The 27431-nt window shown below is 44.3% G+C and overlaps 1 protein-coding gene across 1 annotated transcript in view; it reads right to left on the reverse strand.

Moving 5' to 3' along the window:
• stk32b (serine/threonine kinase 32B) overlaps window positions 1-27431 on the reverse strand; it is a 278391-nt gene that overhangs the window by 106743 nt on the left and 144217 nt on the right. The gene's annotated exons all lie outside the window — the stretch shown is intronic.

A 27431-nucleotide genomic window follows, 5' to 3' on the forward strand; every position in this document is an offset into this window, starting at 1 on the left:
TGCACATGGTGACGGGTGCTTTGGCTTGAAGTTGAAAGGCACTACTTACTGCAAATGGTGGCTTGGGTGCTTTGGCTTGAAGTTGAAAGGCACTACTTACTGCAAATGGTGGCTTGGGTGCTTTGGTTTGAAGTTGAAAGGAACTACTTACTGCGAATGGTGGCTTGGGTGCTTTGGCTTGAAGTTGAAAGTCACTACTTACTGCAAATGATGGCGTGGGTGCTTTGCTTGAAGTTGAAAGACACTACTTACTGCAAATGGTGGCTTGGGAGCTTCGGCTTGAAGTTGAAAGGCACTACTTTAAAAAAATCACCATTCTCTCTGCTGCACCTGCTGGAGGGAGGGGGAGGGAATATAAAACCAGGAAGTGGTGTGCCTCACTCAGTCTCTGCAAGGTGGATGAAGCCAAGGGTCACGTCTCTATGAGCTCGGAATAACACTGAACAAATGTCTACACAACTGAGTACCCTTAATGTGGTTTGAAAATGAAAATATGGGTTGTTTGAAGTAAAAAGGCACTGCCTGCAAATGGTTGTTTGGGTGCTTTGGCTTGAAGTTGAAAGGCACTACTTACTGCAAATTGTGGCTTTCGAGCTTTGGCTTGAAGTTGAAAGGCACTACTTACTGCAAATGGTGGCATGAAGTTGAAAAACACTACTTACTGCAAATGGTGGCTTGGGTGCTTTGGCTTGAAGTTGAAAGGCACTACTTACTGCAAATGGTGGCTTGGGTGCTTTGGATTGAAGTTGAAAGTCACTACTTACTGCTAATTGTGTATTGGGTGCTTTGGCTTGAAGTTGAAATGCACTATTTACTGCAAATGGTGGCATGAAGTTGAAAGGCACTACTTACTGCAAATGGTGGCATGGGTGCTTGGCTTGAAGTTGATAGGCACTACTTACAGCAAATGGTGGCTTGGGTGCTTTGGCTTGAAGTTGAAAGGCACTACTTACTGCAAATGGTGGCGTGGGTGCATTGGCATGAAGTTGAAAGGCACTATTTACTGCAAATGGTGGCATGAAGTTGAAAGGCACTACTTACTGCAAATGGTGGCTTGAGTGCTTTGGCTTGAAGTTGAAAGGCACTACTTACTGCAAATGGTGGCTTGGGTGCTTTGGCGTGAAGTTGATAGGCACTACTTACTGCAAATGGTGGCTTGGGTGCTTTGGCTTGAAGTTGAAAGGCATTACTTATTGCAAATGTTGGCTTGGGTGATTTGGCTTGAAGTTAAAAGGCACTACTGCAAATGCACTTACTTCCTGTTTGCACTGTATATTGATTTTAGATAAAATGCTACCGCTTACGGCTGTGATTTTTGGCCATCTTACTCAGTCCCCCCTCCACTGAGCAGGTGCAGAGAATTCTTCCCATCAATTAAAAATAAAAGTGTTATTAGGGTTTAAAAAATGTTGAGAATTTCTCTCCTGTCAATCACGCCCTGAAAGCCACACCTTTTCCGGGGAGAGGGGTTATAAAACACGAAAGTGTGGGTGTGGCTCAGTCTCTGCATGATGGGAGAGGGAGAGGTCATGACTCTGTCTGAGTTGTGAATCAACTGAACACACTGAATGTCTACTGAACTGTGAGTTTGGTGTTTTGTGTGGTTTTATGGTGGTTTCACCCTGCATGAAATGGTATGAAGCTGCATTTGAATATGGTGGCCTTGGACCCTGCTTGAAGTGGAATGAAACTGCACTTGACTTTGGCGGCCTTGCATCCTGCTTGAAGTGGTATGAAACTGCACTGAATTTGGTGGCCTTGCACCCTGCTGAAAGTGGTATGAAACCGCACTTGAATTTGGTGGCTTTGGATCCAGCTTGAAGTGGTATGAAACTGCACTTGAATTCGGTGGCCTTGCACCCTGCTTGAAGTGGTTGGAAACTGCACTTGGATTTGGTGGCCTTGCACCCTGCTCATAGCGGTAAGAAACTGCACGAATTTGGGGGCCTTGCACCCTGCTTGAAATGGTAGTAACATGGATTTGAATTTGGTTGCCTTGCACCCTGCTTGAAATGGAATTTCAAGGAATAGTCATGAGTCAACTGCCAGCCCACCAGCCGTGAGTGAGCTGCCAGCAGATCAGGCTTGAGGGACTGAGCTGCCACCTCAAGGACCCATACCAGCACTCCAGAAAGCCCCCCTACTGGCCACCAATATTGGAATTGGTGGGGAGGTGGAATATTGCGTTGGGGGACCAGCCCTCCCGTGTGAACATGGGACCTAACGGGTCCCACTTAGTCTAGTTTGTGATAAATGTCTCCTCCAAGAAGCGACTACAACCCATTCTTTTGCTTCCTGCACAAAGTTACAAAACTTCGGGAGTGGAATATTTGATACCTTTTCCAAAATACTTAAAATTAAATTGGGCCCAGATATAAAACTGATCATATTAGGTATGTCAGAGGCCTGCTCTGAGCTAACGATATTTCAAAGACGTTTCCTTAATTACTGCTTAATAATGGCGAAAAAATTAATACTTCAATTTTGGAAACGGACAACAGTCCCTACAGTGAAGATGTGGATTACAGATATGTCCGAGACACTACACTTGGAAAACATTAGGCTTGTCTTGACGGAAACACCAGATCAATTTCTTAAGACATGGATACACTTTACGGAATTTTTACAACAACAGAATGGTGAAATACAAATTTAAATCCAAATCCGATGCTCTGATGGATGAGGGAGGGGGGGGTGGGGGGGGGAGGTATATCTCCATCTTTTTTTCTTCTTTTTTTTTTCATCTGCACTGCTCTGGTAGCTTAAGGGTCTTTTTCTTGTTCTTTTCTATCTTATCTCTTCATTTTTTCTTTTCTTCTTTCCTTGTTTTCCTTTTTTTCCCCTTTTTTTCTTTAAAAAAAATTTAGGTTATAAGGTTAAAAATGAAGCTGTACAGTAATTGTATAATTGTATAATTGTGATGCCGATCGTTTTATCCTTTTGCTTCTAATAAAATTGCTTCTAATAAAAATTAAAAAAAAACATTTTTTAAAAGATGCCGGGCCTCGACCCAAAACATCAATTCCTTTCCCTCTGCACATGCTGCCCGACCAGCTGAATTCCTTCTACAGTTTGGTATTTCTTTACTAGATTACAGCAGCTGCAGTCTCTCATGTCTGTCCTATCACGTTTAGCTACCCAGAAGTGGTATCTAATTTCAATTCTATCACCAGGGAATTGCACATCTGGCAGTGTGACTCCAATCTGGCAATTAGATCTTGGACCTATATCACTGATATAATATCACTGCAGGTTTATTTTACCCATGCTTGCACTGCCATGAGCTCACTCGTGTAAATCAATTAATTTATAGTGCCTTGATATTAATATTAATAATGGGCAGAGTTAAAACTAGCTCCGTATCCAACTAGTGGTAAATTGACAAAAGTAACTGTTGCAGTTGCCTGAAATAAAATGGGTCATCCACACTTGGGAAATATACAAACCGACTTTTCCAATTCATTCTATTTCTTTAAATAAACTTTTGGTATCTCCCTCTGGGATCTAAAACCTGTTGAAATTATAACAGCAGCTTTTATTAAAATTATCAAATAACTTTGATGCCAAACGAGCCAAAACCAATCTTCTATTAGTAGGCTGCTGACATGTTATCTAGATAATTGGTTTCTTCACTGTCAATCATAACATGAGCAGATCATTAATTTTGATAAAGGTAGACACAAAATGCTGGAGTAACTCAGCGGGTCAGGCAGCATCTCTGGAGATAAGGAATGGGTGACGTTTCGGGTCGAGATCCTTCTTCAGACTGATGTTAGGGGAGGGGCGGGATATAATAGAATGAAGTCGGAGACAGTAAGACTAGTGGGAGAACTGGGACAGGCGAGGGGAGAGAGAGGGAAAGCAAGGGCTATCTGAAGTTAGAGAAGTCAATGTTCATACCGCTGGGGTGTAAACTACCCAAGCGACATATGAGGTGCTGTTCCTCCAATTTGCGCTGGGCCTCTGACAATGGAGGAGGCCCAGGTCAGAAAGGTCATATTGTGAATGGGAGGTGGAGTTGAAATGCTGAGCCACTGGGAGATCAGGTAGGTTAAGACGAGCTCTTAAAGATAGCGGAGTCAGGGGATATGGGATGAAGGCAGGAACAGGGTACTGATTGGGGATGATCAGCCATGATCACAGTGAATGGTGGTGCTGGCTCGAAAGGCCGAATGGCCTTCTCCTGCACATATTGTCTATTATCTATTGTCTATTGACTGAGCGGAGGTGTTCAGTGAAACGATCGCTGAGCCTGCGCTTGGTCTCGCCAATGTAGAGAAGTTGACACCTGGAACAGCGGATACAGTATATGAGGTTGGAGGAGGTGCAAGTGAACCTCTGCCTCACCTGGAAAGACTGTTGGGTTCTTGGAGTCGAGGGGGGAAGTAAAGGGACAGGTGTTGAATCTCTTGCGGTTGCAGGGGAAAGTACCTGGGGAAGGTGTGGTTTGGGTGGGAAGGGACGAGTTGCCCAGGGAGTTTCAGAGGGAATGGTCTCTGCGGAAAGCAGAAATGGGTGGAGATGGAAAGATGTGGCCAGTAGTGGGATCCCGTTGGAGGTGGTGAAAATGTTGGAGGATTATGATAAGTTCATCTTTCAATATTCAAAGATGTATTGTACATAGTCTCATTGCTTATTACATTTGGAGTTTAACTGCCACTGCCTTGGAAATTCTGCCAATCTCTTGTCGAATTTGTTGGAACCCAGGGGGGAAAAAAAACAGGGAACAAGGTAATGAGGTAAAACAGGGTAGTCATAGAATCATTGAGTCGTACAATATGAAATAGGCCTTATGGCACAATTTATCTATACTGCCCATGATGCCCCATCTAAGCTGGTCCAATTTGTCCATGTTTGGTCCATATCTCCCCTAACCTTTCCTATCCATACCGTTACCCATGTTTCTTATAAATTATCTTGCATGCAAAATGGGTTGCTTTTACTATTGCATATTTTATGTTCCTCCAGGAGTTAAATTATACCTTCACACCCTTGCCAGAAGAATACAAGGCGTTTGACATGTCTGGAAAGACACATTATAGGCCATGGCTTTTTACTTACATAGACAATGCAAGAAAACTAAGGCAGGAGAAAAAAAAAACATATGTAAGGGCTTCTAGTAGGGCGGCACAGTTGCCAGCGGTAGAGTTGCTGTCTTATAGCACTAAAAATCAGGGTTTGATCCTGATTATCGGTGCTGTCTGTACGGAGTTTGTATGTTCTCCCTGTGAATGCGTGTGTTTCTGGTTTTCTCCCACATCCCAAAGATGCTCAGGTTTGTAGGATAATTGGCTTCAGTAACATTGTAAATTGTCCCCAGTGCTAGTGTAAGGGGTGATCGCTGGTCAGTGCACATTCGGTGGGCCAATGTTACCACGCTGTATCTCTAAATTCTAATATAATCTAATCTATGAAAATAACCCAGAACCCTGAAGCCCTTGACATTTGGTTTAAAAATGTGGCCTGACATTTCCAATTTTCAACAGACTGATAGAAAACGTGCTGAGAGGATGGATGAGCAGACTTGAGATAAAAGTAACCGTTCGGATATTTTCTCTGGAGGACAGTGCAGCCTGATAGAGATGCACCTCGATTGGTATTTGTGTATGCCTGGCACATGCAAAAGACCACACTTTCCACTTGAGATGGCAAATTTCAATTATATAATTTCTGGAAGGAATTTCGATCACAATCCCTAGAACATTGATAATACAATGTCAAAATGGCACTACATGCAATCAGACATGGCATATGTAGGGAGGAAAATAGTCAATACATTATACATCAAATGCAAATTGTATTTCATGACCACATAATACAATTTTGAACAGTTACCCATTCTATCAAATTAAACAAAACTCAATCAAATAAAATAATCAGTGAAAAGCACCAGCCTCCACCGGGACTTCTATGTTCCCTATGACGTAATTTGATTTTTTGTTTGAAGAGCAATACCATGCTATCAACTTGCAATGTGCCCTTCTCCTGTTAGGTTAAGGGTTAGAAATAGTATTGTTTGTCAAATGCCAGTCTTCCTGAATCACCACAAAAAATCCATTACAGGTCACATAACTGAGTCACAGTATCATAGAGCTATGTGGCAGCCCAACTTGCACATACAGGCCAAGTTGGCATTCTGGACTAGTTGGCATTCTGGACACCACATTTGGCTCAAATCCTCCAAATCATTTATCCATCCAAATGTCTTTTGAAAGTTGTAATTGTATCCACTGCTATGAGTTCCCAAGGCAGCTTATTCCAAATACGGACTAACCTCAGAGTCCAAAATGACATCATTAATTTCAAGAGAAAATATACACAAGCAACGTTATTTCATTTTGCATTAATGACATTGTTTCCCGACCTCAAAGCAGCATCAATCCTTAGATAAGCAAATACTGTAGCATCTAGAGAGAACTATATTCTGCACACTGTATCTTTCCCTTTGCTCTACCTATTGTACATGAGTTTGGCTTGATTTTATTTATGTATAGTATTATCTGGTATGATTGAATCACATGCAAAACAAAGTTTTTCACTGTACCTCAGTACGTGTACCAATGATCTAATAAACCTAATAAATCTAAAGAGGGTATAATCCAACTGCCATTCTAAGCATGGTGATAATAGACTGGTGACCAATAGTTCACCCTGCCCAACATTCCTTTTCATTGAGTTCAGTGGGATACTTGAATGGAAAAATAATAATCAGTGTTTCCAAATGGTGGATAATTTATATATATTCTTATATTTATATGTTTTCCTTCTTCTCCCTTCTCCCATTTGGCAGAATGCACAGAAGCTCGAAAGCACACGCCATCAGTCCCATGAATAACGTCTTCCCCTCTTTTATCAAGCTTCTGAACTTCCATAACCTGGGGTACTGTTCAATTCACCTCTACCTTAAGGGCCTGTCCCATTTACGCAATATTTTCGGTGACTTACCGGCACCCGTCATAGTTGCAGCAGGTCGCCGAAAAATTTCAATGACATGTCGCGGGGTGACGCCTGTATGGTCGTGAGTAGTCGCCCAAAGAGTCGTACCTTTTTCTGGTCGCCGTTGGATTTTCAACATTTTGACATTTTTCGGCGACCTGCTGCGACTATGATGGGTGCCGGCAAGTTGCCAAAAAAATCGCGTAAGCGAGACAGGCCCTTTATTGAAGGCATTGGACTTTGTCAAAGGAACTGATATGCTACAATGCGCCACAAGGCTGAGAACTATATTCTGCACTCCGTATCTTTCCCTTTGCTCCATCCGTTGCACTTGAGTTTGTTGTATCTGTATGGAATACCTGATTTGTTTGGATAGCATGCAAAACAAAGCCTTTTACTGTACCTCGGTACATGTGACAATAATAAACCTAAACCTAAACCCTGTTGAAGTTAAACCTATGTGAATCATGAAATCATTATGCAAAGAAAAAATTCATCCCATCAAGTCCAGGTCCCCACAACTTCAGATTCAAGGACATATTATTCCCAGCTTTTATCAGGTAACTGAACCACCCTACCTACAACTAGAGAACAGTCCAGACTTACTATCTACCTCATTGGAGGCCCTTGGACTATCTTTTATTCGGACTTTACTGTACTTTATCTTGCACTAAACATTATTCACATTATTCCCTTTATCATGTATCTGTAGACTATGGATGGCTCTATTGCAATCATGTATTGTCTTTCCGCTGACTGGTTAGCATGCGACAAAAGCTTTTCACTGTACTTCCATACACTCTACTTCCATAAAGTTAACTAAACTAAATTCAAGATCCCTGTAGAACAAGCCGCTCAGTACCATTCCTGCACTCTTCCTCTTTCTCCACAGCCCAGTTATTTATTTTTCCTTAAATACCCAAGCAATTCCCTTTGGAAAGTTTGTTTGGCTCTGAATCTTACAATTCACAGAAGCCAAATAACCTACAAACCTGTATGCCTTTGGAGTGTGGGAGGTGATTGGAGCCCCCCGAGAAAACCCATGCGATCACAGGGAGAAGGCACAAACTCTGTACAAAAAGTACTCATAGTCAAGATCGAACCAGGGCCACCGGCTGCAACTCAACTGCACTGTGCCAGACCCTTTTTTTCAACTTTACGTTGGCAATAGCTTCTCTCTATTTAGCTGAGCCTGTCACAGTCTTAAACGGCCCCATTAAATCTCCTCTCAGCTTTATCAGTGAACTTTCTCATCTTCTACATTTCAGCTTTGTCACTGAAATCACTCATCTCAGAACCCATTTGAAGAAATCTCCTTGACCCGTGTGCACAGCACATAAAGTCTGCTGAAAGATTGCTATATCTGTACTGAATTCAATATGTTCACTCAAAAGATCTGAAAGATGATGTATCAAGTTAGTAAAATAAAATTCCTATGCTCCTTGGCACTAAGGACATCGCACAATTAAGGTGATGATTAACCCTTACGATAAGAAACTGGCATATATCATTGTACTCAGCTATCACCTCAGAACAGCAGATTAAAATCAGATTATGTGAGCCTGCTCTTGTTCCTCATAGAGCTGTGAGGAAGAGATGTTTTCTGTATGACTGACAAGGTGCTGTGAGGGTAGACAGCACTGACTCATTAGTTCACATTCATAGGTTCTAGGAGTAGAATAAGGCCATCCGGCCCATCAAGTTTACTCTGCCATTCAATCATGACAGATCTGTCTTTCACTCTCAACCCCATTCACCTGTTTCATCCCATAACCCCTGACTCCTGGGCTTCTAGGCAATACCACATTGTTAGGAATTGGGCTTAAAGTATACACCTACTATGGGAGCAGTTCCCAATGGGAGCTCTCGCTGCAAGTTTGTTGCCATCATTATTGTTGCTATGACTATTCAATCTAATGTACACAACCAGCTGACCAAACTAAACTGTGAGTCATTGGGTAGAATGAGACAAACACCTGCTTGGAAGTATGTTGAGCTGCAGGTGAACAGTAAGGTTGGACTCTATTCCTGTGGGGCTGGGATAAGGATTAATGTTTCCATTGTCTATGCAACTTCAATCCTACCTCTTTCTCTCTTCTACACATTGAAGCTTCGTTCTGGCTCCTTCCCTTGTTTTCTCCCTTCCTCCCCCCCATTGGGAGTGCACACTGATGCACCTAATAGAGCTGCTGCCACAGAGCGCCATAGACTGCTGATTGATCCTGACCTCTGTGAGGAGTTTGCACATTCTCCTTGTGAATGCTCTGGTTTCCTCCCACATTCCAAAGGCCGTGCGGGTTTGTAGCTTGATCGGGGTCTGTAAATTGTCCCTAATGTGTAGGGAATAAATGTGAAAGTGGGATAACATAGATGGGACAGTGGGATAACAATGTGAACGGGTGATCGATGGTCAGCGTAATTTTGGAGGGCCGAAGATCCTGCTTCCATGCTGTATCTCTAATCTAAACTATAAATAGTAGGTCAAGGATCAACCGACGGCGATAGCCTTGAGCTAAATCAGCAGCAGACATTGTTACTTTTTTAAAAAGCGATCCTTAATTTGAACACTCTGAGAAAGCATTGCATGTTAAAGGATTATTTTCCAGATGCTGATAGAAGTCCGCATTTTACTTCGGAGTCACGTGAGTGACTACGTGAAGAACCCCGTACTACCGCACGTGCGTCATTACGTCAGACGCATTGGTGCAGGCGACCGGTTGGAACAGCAGGAGCTCCTCCAGCGCGGTAAGTTTAAACTTCAGGTAAGCTTGTTGTTCTTACCAGTTTTATTCCTTGCAGGAACCTCTTGTTCCAGAGGCTCCCTGACGGGGGATTCGCGACGACCGACGAGGGAACCAGCTATGGGCTATAGGGAAACCCCGGTTCTCACCGCGGGAGCGGATAGCTGGGAATGTCGGGTTCGCAAAGTCGGTCGCTGACAGGGTGGTCAGTGACTTCCAGGCGCTCCGGGTGCCGGGAGGGTTTCCCTGCGATAGGCACATAGACGCTGGGGTTCCTGGGGAGGGGACCTCCAGTAGGCCGCGTGCCGGGAGGGCTACCCTCCAATATAAATATTACTGCTGGGGTTCCCGGGGAGGGGACCTCCAGTAGACCGGGTGTCGGGAGGGTTTCCCCTGATATAATATAGATGCCGGGTGTCGGGAGGATTTTCCCCGATATATACATAGATACTGGGGTTCCCAGGTAGGGGGAATCCAGTAGTTATGCAGCTTTTAGACCGCAGGGGTCCCCAGGAAAGGGGTTAAACGGTCAGCCCTGGTGCCGGTAGGGGTTTTCCCTCCGGTAATATATATGGGCGCTGAGATTCCCGGGGGAGGGGAAATCCACCAGCAATGCGGTGCCCAGACTGCAGAGGTCCCCAAGATACGGGGAAAACCAACCAAAGTTGTCAGTCCTGGTGCCGGGAGGGTTCCCTTCCGGTAAAGTGAAAAACATGGAGGTTGACCAGGATGGAGCCCTATTGAGAGGAGGCTCAAGCTAGATACACCCTAACAGCAGGGGTTGTGTCCGTGCGGGACTATGGGAGAGTCCGCGCCAGCAGCAGGGCTGCGTAAAGGGGAAGCTGAGTCTATGGCAGTGTTGGGCAGATGGGAGTGCCTGTGCCAGCAGCGCTTTGTAACAGGGCTGCTTAATGGGGATGCCGAGTCTATGGCAGTGCCGGCCTATTGCTCTAGGCCATGCCAGCAGCGCCTTGTAATAGGGCTGCTTAAATGTATGGCAGCAGCACCTGTAGAAGGGCTGCATAATGTCTCCCTCATGGAAGAGGTGAGTTTACCGGGGCATTTCTGACCCTGAAGGGTGGGCCTGTTGGAGAGGCCATGCCAGCAGCGCTTTGTAGTAGGGCTGCTTAATGTCTCCCTTATAGAAGAGGAGAACATGCCGGGTCAGTGTAAATCTGATGCCGAGGCTGAGGGTATAGCGTGGAGCATACCTCAAGGGATGAAGGGCACATGTCAGAGGTACGATTCCTGGCAGCAAGGTTGCCATCCCAACACAATGCAGTAAACACCTCTATCAGGGGACGTTAGAGCCACCCGCCGAATGTTCTATTCAGGTAAGACCTATTCCACAGGCAAAACCTGAAGGACGAGCAAGGATTCATAGTTTAGGGGACAACGCACCACATGGCTTCATCGGCAGGAAGTGGTTCACTGAAGCTGGTAGCAGCATGAAAGCTGACCAGAGTTACTCTACAACTAAGTGACCACGAACAAGTTGGTAAGATTTACAATTGGTTGTACAATACACAAATGATAGAGACATTGTCAACTACTCAGAGGCATTTCAACCAGGTAAACTGGACATTACTAGTATTCCAAGAAGGGTGGAATTTGGCCAGAAGAGTGTTGCCAGGTCCCGTATTTTAGCCAGGTTTACCTTCGAGACAGGCTCGGAGATATGTGGAATTGTCTTTCAAGGCAAGGTCAGAATTATGACAAGAGTTGTCTTGGGACATGTGAGAATTATCGGAACCGGGCCAGAGTTGCCGTTCAAGGCAGACACGAAATTATGGCAGGCATGGCCTGTTCATTATGAAAGAAGGGAGATCAAACTGATTTCATAGGGTTTTCCATGTACAATGATCATCAGAGATATTTGAAGGCATTGCTATGATGAGGCATTTAACAGTATGATGACAATAAATCATTCCAAGGACTACTCAGAGTTCAAAAACACTTGTGATGTATTGTCTGGATTATATTTTGACGCTGTATTTGGGTAAAATCCACTGTTTCAGTCTCAAGCTACTTGAGAAATTGTTCTCCCCTATCCAGTTAAATTAAGTTGTTATCAAATGGATAGTTGGCCTGTGACTCTGCCCTGGGCAACAGATTGGAGTCAATAGAAACCTGGAACAGCCTTGTTGTTATAAAGCTGTTTCTATTCATTAGACTAATGGCAATGTAATAGATGTGATGCAGCTGTGCAAGTGGGAGAACTGACAGCATGCTTAATGGCAAACTATAAAGGGCCATGAAGGTAATTGATAACACACCTTTGCTATTACCAGCTGAAGCTACTAAAGTCACTATGATGGACAAACAGTATTCAGCATTTCTCCAGTAGTTGATCAATAAATATGTCATTATATTGCAAAATGATGTTATGGCCTAAGGTGGGAATATGCGAATGTCATCTCTAGTTGGAGGTACAGGAGATTTGCATGAGTTATTAACTCTTCAGTTATTGGTATCAACTACCTATAGACCCTATGTGCATTTTATGGGTTAAAGAGTGATAGAGCGAATATGCATAGTTGCATGCTCAACTTCATGTTGATACACTATGATATGGCATATGATAAGCACAAGGGTGCAATCAAGTAAACTATCGTGTAATAGGTACATAATCTCATTTGCCACTGGAGTATCATTAAGTACAGATCAATGACAACACAGAATGGGTGTTGGACCACACAGTATTTATGAAATTCTGATTCAATGCAACACCGAATATAGATATGTTGTTTTCATGCTAATTCAAAGGTTGCAATAATGTGTGGCATAACAGTGGCGAAAGATACATTCTCGCTACAAGCAGGAGGAATGGTCTTTTATGTCTTCCTCCATTTTGCTTTATGAGTCGGGTCTTGAAATAAAGTCATCAAGAACCCGCTTTAGGTTCCAGCTGTGGAATTGGCCTATGCAGTTTGATTCCCGGTTTGTCGGGAATAATAATAATAATGCAACCTTATATGGTTATTTTAAACGTAACTTGCTGGTTCAGCGTGTGCCTCGGGAAATCAGCCGTTGCATGATAAAATCAATTTATGTTCTACAGATTCTCAATAGACTGCTTACGGCTTGGGTTGTCACACCTATTTCTTGTATGTATTCACAGTGCTGGAATAGTACCAAAAAGCAGTACTTTGCTTCTTCAGGAGATGGGAAGCGTTTGTTTAATGCTCATGTTACATTTAAAATGGTACAGATTCTGAGCTATTGCAGTTCATTAAATGGTCTTTGACAATATTGAGTTATAGGGTCAATAACTGTGCCAAGGTGCTTTCCATCAGACTTACTGCAGCTAACGAGGTCCACTTTGTTGGGTTCACCTCGGATATCGAGTTAGTAAAGGATATCTTTTACACAGGTTTTCCCAGGACAAGTACAATGCAGTATTGGAGGTTGACATTGTGTTAACACTATTTCACCAGGGGGTTCCAGCTACATTCTTAGCTTTGACCGTAACTCATTAGGTAGTTATCCTCCTGGCGCTGGTTAGCGCAACAGGTCACTCGCTACATTATTGTGACAGGAGAGGATGATTATATCTGCAAATATATGCATAGTATTTTATGCTATAATTTATTTAAGCAGAGCAGTAAGGGTGTCAGGTCTCAAAATAGTTCAAGGCATACCCAGAGACCTTTCGTTATGTGAGGACACACATATACAACAATACGTCAGGTCACCAGAGCCTTCAAGACTCTGAGCTAACTATTGTTGTTAGTTACAAAAAACAGGAGAAGAACGTATCTGCTCAGATCTTGCCAGGTGTTAAAACGGAGTTGAGTTATGCAGGAGTAGACACTGATCCGGATCTCACTCCACCAGGGCTGCTATAACAGCAGCAGCAAGGGTTAATTACATTCCGCTGGACCACATCCTAACGGCTGTAGCGTGGTCAAACGAACGAATTTTCAAACATGTTATAATAACCCATTGCCAGACCAGGGGTATTTCTCAACTTTATTTTATGTTCTGTTATAGGTTCCATCCGGATGAGAGATGTGACTATTGTTTTTACGTATTTAACAGCATCAGCATGTTTAAATCTATGTCATGACTGTATGCATTATGAATGTTTTCCCTCATTTGTCAATGGGGCAGTTGTGGTTGTATAGACTTGTTTCTCACGGCATTAAATCACAGAGCTTTGAAATCTTCACGTAGTCGCTCACGTGACTCCGAAGTAAAATAGTAAGATTAAACGAGAACTTACCAGTTTGAAGTTTAATCTTTATTTTATGAGGAGTTACGATGAGGGACTACGTGCCATCCGCTCCCAGCCCTCATTAAGGTCCTCTGGTAGTTCTAGTCTTCTTTCATCTTACTATTATACTTCAGTCACTATTATCTGTGATTTCACACCGCTGCTTTGAAGATTGACACACGTTAGGCTGTACGAGGTTCTTCACATAGGCCCTCATCGTAACTCCTCAGAAAATAAAGATCAAACTTCAAACTGGTAAGTTCTCGTTTAATCTTACTATTATACTCTTTTCCTCACCACATTTTTAATCTCATCACTTTAACTGGTCATTTATCTAATTTATTAAGACACTGCTGTGTTTAAATTGTCTGCCAAATTAGGCTGTCTAATGACTGTGACTACATGTCAGAAAGTATTAAATTGGTTATGTGGCATCTAAACAGCTTGTTTAATTTATCTTCCCTTGTTAAGACACCTTTTCCAGTGGGTGGAAAAATGGTGTTAATTTTCATGCATATTTGAAATGGAAATGTTGAGAGTTCAAGAACGTATGAAGCATAATAACATTGTAAATAGGAGTAGGAAGAACCTTCGCTGTTATCCAAGAAAATTACAGTTCATTTGATCATGACCTAGGCTCCATTCTCTTTTCATTTCTCATAACGCTTCTAGATCAAAAATCTATCTATCTGAGCCTTGATTCTATCCACTTATTTGGTCTCCATAGCTCTCAGTGGTACAGAATTCCAAAGGTTCACAGCCCTCTGAGACACTCTTCATCTCTATCTTGAATGGGCAATGCCTTAATTCCTAAACTCTGCCTCAGTTCCCTATTTTCCCTGGGAAACACAGTCGAGGTGTATTATCCCTGATTCGATTGTGTTTCCCTTTCCAATGTTTTTTCCCCAATCTGCTGAATGCTATCAACATTTTCTGCTTTTATTTCAAATTTTTAACATCTTTTTATTTTTTTACCCCTTTATTCATTTCCATGTAGTTTATCTTATCAAACTACATTTGTTTCAATAAGACCATCCTCATTGTTCTAAACCCCAATGAGCACAAACCCAACCTGCTCAAACTTTCCTCATAAGACAACTTTTATTCCAAGGAAACAACCTAATGAGCCTCTGAAGTCTTTCCATTGTCAGTATAGTAAGACCAAGATAGCATGCAGTATTGCAGATGTACAGTTGTAGCAAAGTTGTATCGGCATTTATGCTCCATCCCCTATGAAAAATAATCTGGCATTTGATTTGTATTCTTAATTACTTTTTTGACTTGCCTGCTAATGTTCTGTGTTTACTATGCAAGGTACCCCTCCCTCTCTGTAGCAGGATTCTGTCATCTCCCATCTTTTTGCATTCAGAAATACTATGCTTTTCCATTCTTCCTACCAAAGGGAATAACCTCACATTATATGTCATCTGTCAAAATTGTGCCCATTTTCTATCAATATAATTTCACAGATACTTTGTTTGCTCCTCATAATAATTTTCTACCGACCTTTATATCATTTACAAATGTAGCTGCATTATACATAGTCCTTTCATCCAAGTCAATAAAATTGTTTGTAAATGGGAGACACCCCACAAGTTATAGCTTGGATATGAATATGACCCATTCTTCCATTAGCTAGCCAGTTCTCTATCCACATTAACACCAATGCCATGATCAATTTCCCTTTGGAGGCAAAAGAGACGGCAGGTGCTGGAATCTTGAGTCAAAAAACAAACAGCTAAAGGAACCTTGGGACAGCTAGCATCTGTGAAGGAAAATTGGCAATGTTTCAGGTTTGAACCCTACTTCAGGCCTTACATGCTTTCTGGAACCTCCAATACAGAGTATCTACAGATTTCTCTTTTTGCACCCTACTCATTACATTCTTAAATAACTTATTTTCCTTTTATAAACCCATATGGTTTCTGCTTGAAAGCATTATGATTTAAAAAAAAACCCATCCTGTTGTTACTTCCTTAATGAGGAATTTTAGGATTTTCTTATTAATATGTTTTTCAGGCCGATGTTTTTTTCTGCTTTCTGTTTGACTCCTTTCCTGAACTGAGGTGTTATATTTACTGTTTTCTATTCTGCTGGGACCTTTCCAGGATCTGGGGAACTTTGGATGATCACAACAAATGCATCAATAATCTCTGCTGCCACTTTAATAAAGACCACCAGGATCCAATAAAGATATTTACTTTGTCAAGCACAATTTCATTATTGACAGTGATTGCTTTATGTTCCTCCACCCAAGGTGACCCTGGATTCTCTACAATTATTGGAATGTTTAAGTGCATTCTATTGGCAAACAAGTTGGAAGCATGTTTTTTGAAAGTCTCGGATATTTCCTTATTTACAATTATTATTTCCGCATTCAGATCCTTGATCCTTAGTTGCTTTCTTCCTACATTATACTTGTTGAAACTCTTACTGCCTGTTTTTGTATTTCCTACAAGGTTATTCCATTAATTTGTTTCTCCATTTTACTGTCAATTTTTTTAGTCTTTCAGAATTTTCCAAACTTTTGGCTTCCCGATAATCTTCACAACATTCAATCCCTCAGTTTGTTTCAGTTTGGAAGAATCCCATATTTTGTTAATTAGCCTCACAGTCACTGTTGAGAATTATGAAGTATCTTTTGAATTGTCTACCACTAGTTGTCTCTATTGTATTAATTCGTAATCTATTTTCCCAGTCCACTTTAGCAAGCGCTCTTCCCATATTTGCCATTACTTAAGATTAAGACATAGTTTCTCACTATTAAGGCAAATGTGAAATTTTACCATGTTATGATCACTTTTCCCGAATAGATTATTTACTATGAAATCATTAATTAATTGAGACCCAATATTCATGATACCTAGCATAGTCTGCTCCCTAATTGGTTTTGCAGAGTATTGTATTTTATAAGCTTGTGAACCTTCTTTCTCTTCATGCAATTGTCTTTAGAGGAAGCTTTTAAGGTCTAGTATGTAAAACATAGGACAGTACAGCATAGGAACATGCCAAAACAAAGAGCCAGGTTAAACTAATCTCCTCTGCCCACACATATATCCCTCCATTCCTTACATATCCATGTGTCTATCTAAAAGCCTCTGAAGCACCATTATCATATCTGCTTCTACCAACATCCTTGGCAGCAAGTTTCAGACACCCACCACTTTCTGAATAAAAACCTTGCCCTGCACCTCTCCTTTAAACTTCCCCCCTCTGACCTTACAGCTATGTCCTTTAGTCTTTGAAAATTCCTCCCTAGGAAAAAGGTTTTTACTGTCTACCCTATCTATGCCTCTCATAATTTTATATATACCTCTATCTCCTCGCAACCTCCGACATTCCAGAGAAAACTATGCATGTCTGCCCAACCTTTTCTTATAGCTGAAGGGCCTGTCCCACTTAGGCGATTTTTCAGTGGACTGACGGAGACTGTCAAGTTCGCGGCACTTGCCTGAAAAACCGGGAACTGGAACGGTGACTGTCAAAGTGGAACGCACATTCACACACACTCATCGCAATGGCGGGGGCCAGGGAAAGCGGGGGAGCGCTGTCTGAAATTCACACGGTGCAAAGTCAAGATGATACAGACACACAGGAAGGTTAAGACGGCTAGTACAGTGTACAGTGTACAGTAAGTCCTTTAAAAGAGGGAGGAGGAGCGGGGACGTGAGAAGAGGGGGGGGGAGAATGGGGGGAGAAGAGAATGGGGAGAAGAAGGAGTGGAGACACTTTTAAGAAGCTAGACAACTTTTAATAAGCCAGAGATACACAGCTGTGAAGTTTGGCGGGCATTTAACATTACCGGTCCGTTATCCTTGGTTCTGAAAACTCGTGCTTACGTTTTTTTTTCTCCAATGAGCCACTGAAAATGCTCGGTCTGCAAAAGCGATTAACTAGAACTACCTATGACTACCTGGACTACCCATAACTACATGGCAACCCCACTACAACTGCACCTATGACTACAGGATTATCGATTTTCTCCATGGCAACCAGTTTTTGGTCGCAGAAAATTTCTCAACATGTTGAAAAATTTGTGCCGACCATACTGAGGCTGCGACTAGTTCCCAGAATGCGGGAACTCCTCGCGACCACGAAGGAGACTCACCAGAGACCACCAGCGAACATGTGGCAACCATGTGGCGATCATGAGGCGAGCGCAGAGTCTCCTGCACTCGCCTAAAAAGTGGCCTATGTGTGACAGGCCCATAACACCTTCTAATCCAGACAGCATTTTGGCAAACATTTACCTATACCTTATCCAAAGCCTCCACATTCCTCAATGGGGTGACCAGAAGGAGGCGTAGAGATGAACAAACGACCAGAAGTAACTCATTTTTGTATGCTTGGCACATTCTCTATTCCCAGTTCACCTCACGTCCAATAGGACTGCATTTTGGGCCCAGGTTCCACGTCAACATATAAACTCCAGTCATAAATCTATGATTGGTGTCTCACCAAAATCCAAATTCCTACTACACACAAACAAACACATCACATTCAGTCACCAATCTTAGAGGTACACCACTGGGCAGGAACTACCAATCAGAAAAACATTTTCCATCACTATCTTCTGACTCTTATTGCCAAGCCAATTTTGTATCAGAAAGCAGAAATGATTTTTGAAAAGAATAATGATCGTTTCGTTGAACACCTATGCCTTGCCTTATGTAAGCTCCCGGTTGCCAAACATTTTAACTCCCCTTCCCATGCTGATCTTTCTGTCCTGGGCCTCCTCCACTGTCAGGGTGAGGCCACATGCATATTGGAAGAACTGCACCTCATATTTTGCTTGGTCAGCTTCCAACCCAGCGGTAGGATATCTCTAATTTCAAGTAACCCTTGCATTCCCTCCCCCACCCTAGTCGTCCTGCCAGTTTTACTGTCCGTATCCCTTTATTATCACCTCCTCCACAGCCAACAATGGACCATTGTGGGCTCCATGGCCAACGGTGCCGGCTCTGATTTGTTCTGTACCATTTTATACTTATAGTTTCCCTCTCCCCTGACTCTCAGTCTGAAGAAGAACCTTGACCCAAAATGTCACCTATTCCTTTTCTACAGAGATGCTGCCTGTCCCACTGAGTTACTACAGCATTTTGTGTCCAAACAGTTAAGTGTAGGCTAGTTTAGTTTAGCTTAGGCTATTATTACCATGTGTACCAAGGTACAGTGAAAGGTGTTTGTTTGTGCGCTATCCAGTTAAATAAAATACTATACATGATTACAATCATGCTGTCTGCAGTGCATAAAGGATAAAGGGTACAACATTCAGTATGAGATAAAGTCGATAAAGTCTGACTAAAGATAGGTGAAAGATCTCCAATGAGGTAGATAGACGGTCAGGACCACACTCTACCTGATGGGAGAACCGGTCAACAGCCTGATAACTGGTCAGCCAGTTGCCTGATAACAGCTGGGAAGAAGCTTTGATTCCAGACTCTCTTCATAACCATTGCAGATCAACTCTAGGATATGCTACCAATTTGAAATTGATGGAGGCCACAGTAAGCTTTGCGATTCATACATGTTTTCAGCACATTGAGTGGGGTCAAGGAAAGAGCGTTCACGTCGCGGCCCTGTTTCCACCAATCTTTCCACCACCACGCACAAGAAGCACAAGAAGCGACAAGACAGACACCATTGTATGCAGATGCCGAGAGGTGTGTTCAGCTCTGGCTGAACAACTTCTAATCCTGTGTGTGGACTCGATAAGAAGAAGAAGCACATTGACCAAGTGCTTTATGACTCTTCCTCAGTTAGCCCCTATGCATTTAGTCAGCATGGCAGTCTTCACTCTAACTGGACCTCAGTTTTCCAACATCAGGAATTATTAAACTTTTGAAGACTGTAGTCCACATTATCCTTTACTAATAGAAATAATAGTACAACCTTATCCTGGTTGTTATTTGTATACGTGCACAAATCTCATCTGCCAACAATTCTGGAGAGTTATTATGCTATGGTCCAGTGTTATCATCTTCCTCAGTGGATCAGGCAGCATCTCTGAAGAATAAGACCCATCGTCAGACTGAGAAACACTGAGAGCCTGTTGTGTTGGCAGCTCACTCACTCACGGCTGGTGGGCTGGCAGTTGACTCACGGCTATTCCTTGAAATTCCATCAGAAGGGGCGAGGCCTTCATGGCTTGATTGACAGGAGAGAGAATCTCAACATTTTTTAAACACAAATAAATCCTTTATTTTTAATCGATGGGAAAAATCCTCAGCACCAGATGAGCGGAGGGGGACTCTGAGTAAGATGGCAAAAATTGTAGCTTTTTTTTCTAAAATCAATATAAAGTGCAAACAGGAAGTGGTCAAGATTAAACTTTTAATTATATAGAAGGCAAGGCAACTTTAATTAGGCATGGCAACTTTAATTAGGCAAAGCAACTTTAATTAGGCAAGGCAACTTTAATTAGGCAACACAGCTTTAGCATTTCCAAACCAAAGGCAACACAGCTTTAGCATCTCCAAACCAAAGGCAACACAGCTTTAACATTCCTGGTGGCGGCGCGACTCGTTGCAGCGGCTCCTACAGCCTGTCTGTCTTTTTTATATTTTTGTCTAGTTAAATGTAGTATTTGTGTTTTTTTAAGCTTGGTTTTAAATGTGTATATGTGGGGGGCGGGGGGAGGGGGAGGGGGAAACCGTTTTAAATCTCTTCCCTGTTCGGGAGACCCGACTTTTTCCCTGTCGGGTCTCCGTTGTCGTTGGGGCCTAGCACCGTGGAGCGGCCTCCAACCTGAACGACCCGGGGGCTTGGGAGACTGCGGATCTGCGGACTACTCACCATCGTGGGGCTGGCCGGCCTCGGAACGTGGGGAGCGGTGGTGACTCCCTCGCTGCTGCGACTCGACTACTGGGGCTCGGAGGCTCCAGCAACGCAGCCGCAGGTCCGGTGGACTGGGACATCGGGAGCTCGCGGGTCCGGGGGGAGAGAGAGACCGCTTCCCGGAGCTCCTGCAACGCGACTTCTCCAGCCCGTGTCGCGGGGTTGGAACGACCCGGACCGGGACCGTACATCACCCGGCTCGGCTTCATGGCCGTGGGACTCACCATCGCACGCTGGGGCTCCGACCTTGTACTTTCAGACCGGGAGCGGGGCCGTAAATCGCCCCGCGCGGCTTAAAATGGCCGTGGGACTTAGCATCACCCGCCTGGAGCTTGGACATCGGGAGAGAAATTGAGAGCAGGGGCGAGAAAAGACTTTGCCTTCCATCACAGTGGGTTCACTGTGATGGATGTTTGTGTGAACTTAATTGTGTGTATGTCTGTAGGACATTGTTTTTGTTTGTATGGCTGTGGAAACAAAATTTCATTTGAGTCTCACTGGGGCTCAAATGACAATAAATTTGTATTGTATTGTAACATTTTCAAACCAAAGGCAACACAGCTTTAGCATTTTCAAACTATAATTTCAAACCACATTAAGGGCACAGACAGGTCAGTAAAACCACTCAGTTTAGTAGACATGTGTTCAGTGTTATTCACAGCTCAGATTGAGAGACGTGATCCTCTCGCTTCCCCATCTTGCAGAGACTGACTGAGGCACTCAACACTTCCGGGTTTTATAGTCCCTCTGGAAGGGGTGTGGCCTTCAGGAGAGAGAATCTCAACATTGCCACTATCGAACCCGTGTCTCTGGCACTGTAAGGCAGCAACTCCACCGCTGCACCACCGTGCTGACCAATCTACCTGCAGCTAATCCATATCCCTTCATTCTCTGCATAACCATATACCTATCCAAAAGTCTTTTAAATTCTGCTATCATATCTGCGTCAACCACCAATCACAGCAATATGTTCCTCACCACCCTCTGCTAACGTCGCCCCCAACATCTCCTTTAAACTTTGTCCCGTTTGCATGAGGATTCAATTCACATGATTTTTGCTTATTCCTTGCTTCAGATTGGCCCATTTCTAAAAAAGACAGCCAGTTGAAAAGATTGTTTCACAGACAAGCTCTTCACTTCAAATACTATCGGTGCCATTCACATCTTTCAGTTGTGGTTTACACAAAGTTGTGATCGATAAGGTGTTTGATCAAGGGATCTTCGTGGGGATTCTGCCCCATGTGTAAAATCCACTTTCTACACTCCATTTCATTACTTACACTTTGGTGTAAACCAGCATCTGCAGTTCGTTCCTACACACTTGCACCTTTATGGCAGTAATTCAATCATGTATCCAGTAAACCATGGGATTAAAGTTCAACTGGTTTACATTTGTCATCTTAACTCATGCATTTGATTACTTCCCTGCCTTTTGACTGCAAGAGTTCTAGGGAAATAAAACGGCTTAAGTATAAAGCATTTAGATCGAGTAGTGTGACGAGATATTCCATCAGGAGACTGGGATAGTGGCAGAGAAGTAAACTTATTTATTTGATGCTTTCCCTAAGTTATAAACAAATGCAGAAAATAGAATTCCAAACAAAAAAAATGTAACCACTTTACCGTGATTATCCTTTCTTCCATTTATCACATTCTGTTTTTATAATAGACAGATAATGTCTATCTGTTATTATAATATAGTTTTCTTATTCAAACATAGAAATGTACAGCACAAGAACAGGCCACACAGCCCATAGAGTCTGCCAAGATAAACTCATCTCAACTGCCTGAACATGCTCCATCTCCCACATTTCCTTGCATAACCAGGTGCCTATGTAAAAGCTTCTTAAATGCCACTGTCATATCTGATTCCACATCACCCCTGGCAGTGCATCACAGGCATTCATTGTTACAAAATAATTACATTTCCTTCATTGACGAAATTGGTCACTTGGTAGTCACTTGATAATCCATTTCCAGCTTTGGCAGTGAATTGCATTTTATGTATTACTAGACTAAGTGGGATCCGTTGGGTCCCAGCATCACACGGGAGGGCTGGTCACCAACGCAATATTCCACCTCTCCACCAATTCCAATATTGCTCGCCAGTGGGGGGGGGGGGGGGGGGGCTTTCTGTTGCGCTAGTATGGGTGTTGTGGGCGGAAGGTACTGGTTTCCAGAGGGCTAGTATAGACATTGTGGGCCGAATGATTTTAAAAGCCAAGCCAAGGCAAACAATATGGCAGCAGCCACCCGACAACCAAAATTCATTTTGTGAACACAAACTTGTTAAAAAGGCAAGGCAAACAATTGGGCAGCAGCCACCAGACAACCAAAATTCATTTTGTGAACACAAACTTGTTAAAAAGGCGAGGCAAACAATTGGGCAGCAGCCACCCGGCAACCAAAATTCATTTTGTGAACACAAACTTGTTAAAAAGGCGAGGCAAACAATTGGGCAGCAGCCACCTGACAACCAAAATTAATTTTGTGAACACAAACTTACAGCCGCATCGAGCGGACTCACCGTGGAGTAGATGTGCGTTCAGTGTTATTCGCAGCTCAGGGAGTCATGACCCTCTCACTTCCTGGGTCTGGCAGAGACTGAGTGAGGGACTACACTTCCGGGTTTTATAGTCCCTCCACCCTGCCGCCAGCGGGAGCAGCAGAGAGAATGGGGATTTAAAAAAAAACATTAATATCTCTCTGATTTTTCATCGATAGGAAAAATCCTCTGGTCCCGTAAGGCGGAGGGGGGCTCTGAGCGAGGTGGCCAAAAATGACAGCCATAGGTGATGGCATTCTCTCGGAAATCACACCACAGCAAGCCAAAAGCGGTCAAGATCAGACCTTTAGTAATATATAAATAGACCAAGTGCAGACCCGTTGGGCTCTGTTCCCCCAAGGCAATATTCCACCACTGACCCATTGCACCCAACTGCGCAGGCGCGGCTGAGGGGATCCCGTTGTAAAGCGAGTCACAGCAACCCTCCGTCAACTCCGCCTCGCCATCCCTCTTCCTACCCCTAATCTCCTCCCTACCTCCCCTCATCCCCCAGCACTCCCTCCCCATCTTCTTCACCCTCCATCTTCTTTCCCCTCTCCTCCTCCTCTCCCCCACTCCCTCCCTCACCTCTTCCTCCCTCTCCTTTCACCTACTCTCAGTCACACCCTCCCTCCCTCTAACCCCTCTCCCCTTCCTAATCCCCTCCTCTCCCTCACTGCTCCCCCACTCCTCACCTCCCCCTATCCCACTCCCCCACTCTCCCTCCTCACCTCCCCACTGCCCTTCCCTCCCTCTCCCTTCACTACCCCCTTCCTCTCCCTCTATCCCACTGCTCTCCACTCCTCACCTCCCCCTATCCCACTGCTCCCCCACTCCTCACCTCCCCCTATCCCACCTCCCACAATGAAAATTGCAATGCTTTTTTAAAAAAGAAACCTCCTCCCCCTTATCCCACCCACCACAATGAAAATCGCGTTTTTTCTTTGAAATAACGTAAACACAACGTTAGCTGTTAATGAAAAGGGAATAATTTGATTAAAACTGAGTTTCTTTGAAAATCGCGCTTTTTTAACGTAAATGAGATTCAGGATCCCATTGTGACATAATTGTGACGTCGAACGCTGCTGACAGGCAGGGCAAGTGGAAAAGTGGTTTGAAAAATGATTTTGTAAAGTTTAAAATGTCAATAATTTGTAAAATATAACATGAATCCGAATGAAACTTGTTTCATTTACATCACAGCACAACGGTGAGTAAGGTGGGCCAAACATTGTAGCGCTATCGTGTATCGTTTTGGCAGGGTTTTGGGATCTCATGCACACGCACGCATGCATACAAACATACAAACAGAGAGTTTTAGTAATATACTAGACTGTGGGACACGTTGGGTCCCAGTCACATGGGAGGCCTGGTCCCCCAACGCAACCCATCCCCCAATGCAATATTCCACCGCTCACCCGTTCCCTTAATGCAACCTGTTCCCCAACGCAATATTCCACCACTCACCCATAGCCCCTAACTGCGCAGGTGCGGCTCATTTCCCTTCATCCCCCAGCACTCTCTCCCTGGGGAGGGGGTGTTTGGTGAAGGGGGATTGTGGGGGAGGGGGGAGTGGGGGAGGGGGGTGTGGGGGAGGGGAGGTGTGGGGGAGGGGGGTGTGGGAGAGGGGGTTGGGGAGGGGGACAGGAGCTCGGAAAAAAGATAGAGGTTTTAGGGGAAAGGGTGCTATCACGGAGAGGGGGGCAGGAGTCAATGAGGGGTACCAAAGGGGAATGGGCTGGAGCTGATGTTGCGATGGTGACTCACAGCAGGCGCTGGTCATTCTCCACCGGGATCAGAGTCTCCGTTTTCCGTTTGGCGGCATCAGCGACATCTCCGACGTTGGGCTGGGACTCCGACGCTGGGCTGGGACTCCGACACTGGGCTGCTTCGGGTCGGGTCTCCGACCCAATCTCCCTCTGAAAATTATGTCCAGATGGAGATGTCCGCCGGCCATCCAGAGCCGCCCTCAGCTCCAGTAAAGATGCAATGGTGCAGGAAGGGGCGGACCGTCCCGTGGAGTGACAGGAGAAAAGACCAATCCACGCAGCGCTGAATGGCAGGAGAGATCAATCTGCGCCCGCGGGGTTTTTAAGATGTATTCAAACCTCGCTAACTTTTACATTAGACCACTGATTGGAACGAAACTTGGTTCAATCGCAACTCAGGAAAATGGTGAGTAAACTGGCAAAAATTCGTAGCGCTATCGCGTACCGTCTTTGCACAAATAGAATGACCGCGGAAACCGGAAGATAACAAGATCAGAGCTTTAAAGGCCTGTCCCACTATCGCGACTTTTTGGTGACTGTCTTCGACCTTCAAGCTCGAGGGCACTCGCCTGAAAAACCTCGAGCTGGATCGATAGACAGCGATGAAACCACAAGCTGGATCGACCGACCGCACACACACACACACACACACACACACACACACACACACACACACACACACACACACACACACACACACACACACACACACACACACACACACACACACACACACTCACACACTCACACACTCACACACACACACACACACACACACACACACACACACACATCGCTAAGGCGGGGGCCAGGGAAAATGGGGGAGCGCTATTTGAAATTCACACCCGCGATGAACAGAAAGGTAAAAGACGCTACACAATGTACGGTAAGTCCTTTAGAAAGCGCGGGGGAGGGGGGAGGGGGGGAGAGAAGTGCAGAAAGGGGGAGAGAAGGGGAGAGAAGTGGGAGGAGAAGGGGGAGGAGAAGGGAGGAAGAAGGGGGGAGAAGGAATGGAGACACTTTTAAGAAGCCAGACAACTTATAGTAAAGTTTAGCGGGCATTTTACATTACCAGTCAGTTTTCCTTGGTCCTGAAAACTCCAATGAGCCAATTAAAATGCCCGGTCAGTGAAGGAGATTGCCTACGGCTGCCCTCGACTGCCTGCAACTACATAGCGACCCCACTCCACTGCACTACGAGTTCAAAAGGATTATGCTGACCAATTTTTACTCGTGGAAAATATTTCAACATGCTGAAAAATTTCCGCGACCTACCCGAGGCTGCGAGTAGGCAGAAACTTCCCTCGAGCCTGAAGGAGAGTCCCAGCGACCTCATAGGACCTCCTAGGACCACGTGTTGACCATGAAGGGCTGTCCCACTTGGGCGACCTAATCTGCGAGTTAAGAAGAGTGTCTTCGACCTTCAAGCTCGAGGGCACTCGCCTGGAAAGCCTCGAGCTGGATCGAATGTCCGCGTTGAAACCGCGAGTTGGATTGACCGCACACACACACACACACACACACACACACACACACACACACACACACACACACACACACACACACACACACACACACACACACACACACACACACACACACACACACACACACACACACACATCGCAAAGGCAGGGGCCAGTGAAAGCAGGGGAGCGCTGTCTGAAATTCACACCCGCAATGAAGAGGAAGGAAAAAACGGCTGCACAGTAACGGTAAGTAATTTAGAGAGCGCGGAGGCGGGGAGAAAGGGGGAGAAAGGGAGAGAAGGGGGCAGAAGGGGGGAGAACGGGGGGGGGGGGGGGGGAAGGGGCGAGAAGGGGGGAGAAGGGGACGGAGAAGGGGGGGAGAAGGAGTGGAGACACTTTTAAGAAGTATAATAAATTTTAGCAGGCATTTTACCTACCGGTAGGTTTTCCTGGGTCCTGAAAACTCCAATGAGCCAATCAAAATGCCTGGTCAGTGAAGAAGATTGCTTAAGACTGCCCCCGACTGCCTGCAACTAAATAGTGACCCCACTTCACTGCACTACGAGTTAAAAAGAACCATGCGACCAAATTTTACTTGCGGAAAATGTTTCTGCATGCTGAAAAATTTTCCGCGACCTTCCTGAGGCCATGAGTATTTGGGAACTTCCCTCGAGCATGAAGGAGAGTTCCAACGACCTCATAGGACCTCCTAGGACCACGTGTTGACCATGCTGCGAGTTCGAAGGTCGAAGACACTCTTCTAAACTTGCAGATTAGGTTGCCCAAGTGGGACAGCCCCTTTAGAGTCAGGAAGTTGTGATGCAACTATATAGAATGTCAGAGGTTGAGGGGAGAACTGTGGAACTGGTAAAATGACTAGGCTGGAGGAATGGAGGTAGAGAGTAAGTATGCTATAGT

Source organism: Amblyraja radiata, chromosome 1 (assembly GCF_010909765.2).
Source record: "Amblyraja radiata isolate CabotCenter1 chromosome 1, sAmbRad1.1.pri, whole genome shotgun sequence".
Lineage (NCBI taxonomy): Eukaryota > Metazoa > Chordata > Chondrichthyes > Rajiformes > Rajidae > Amblyraja > Amblyraja radiata.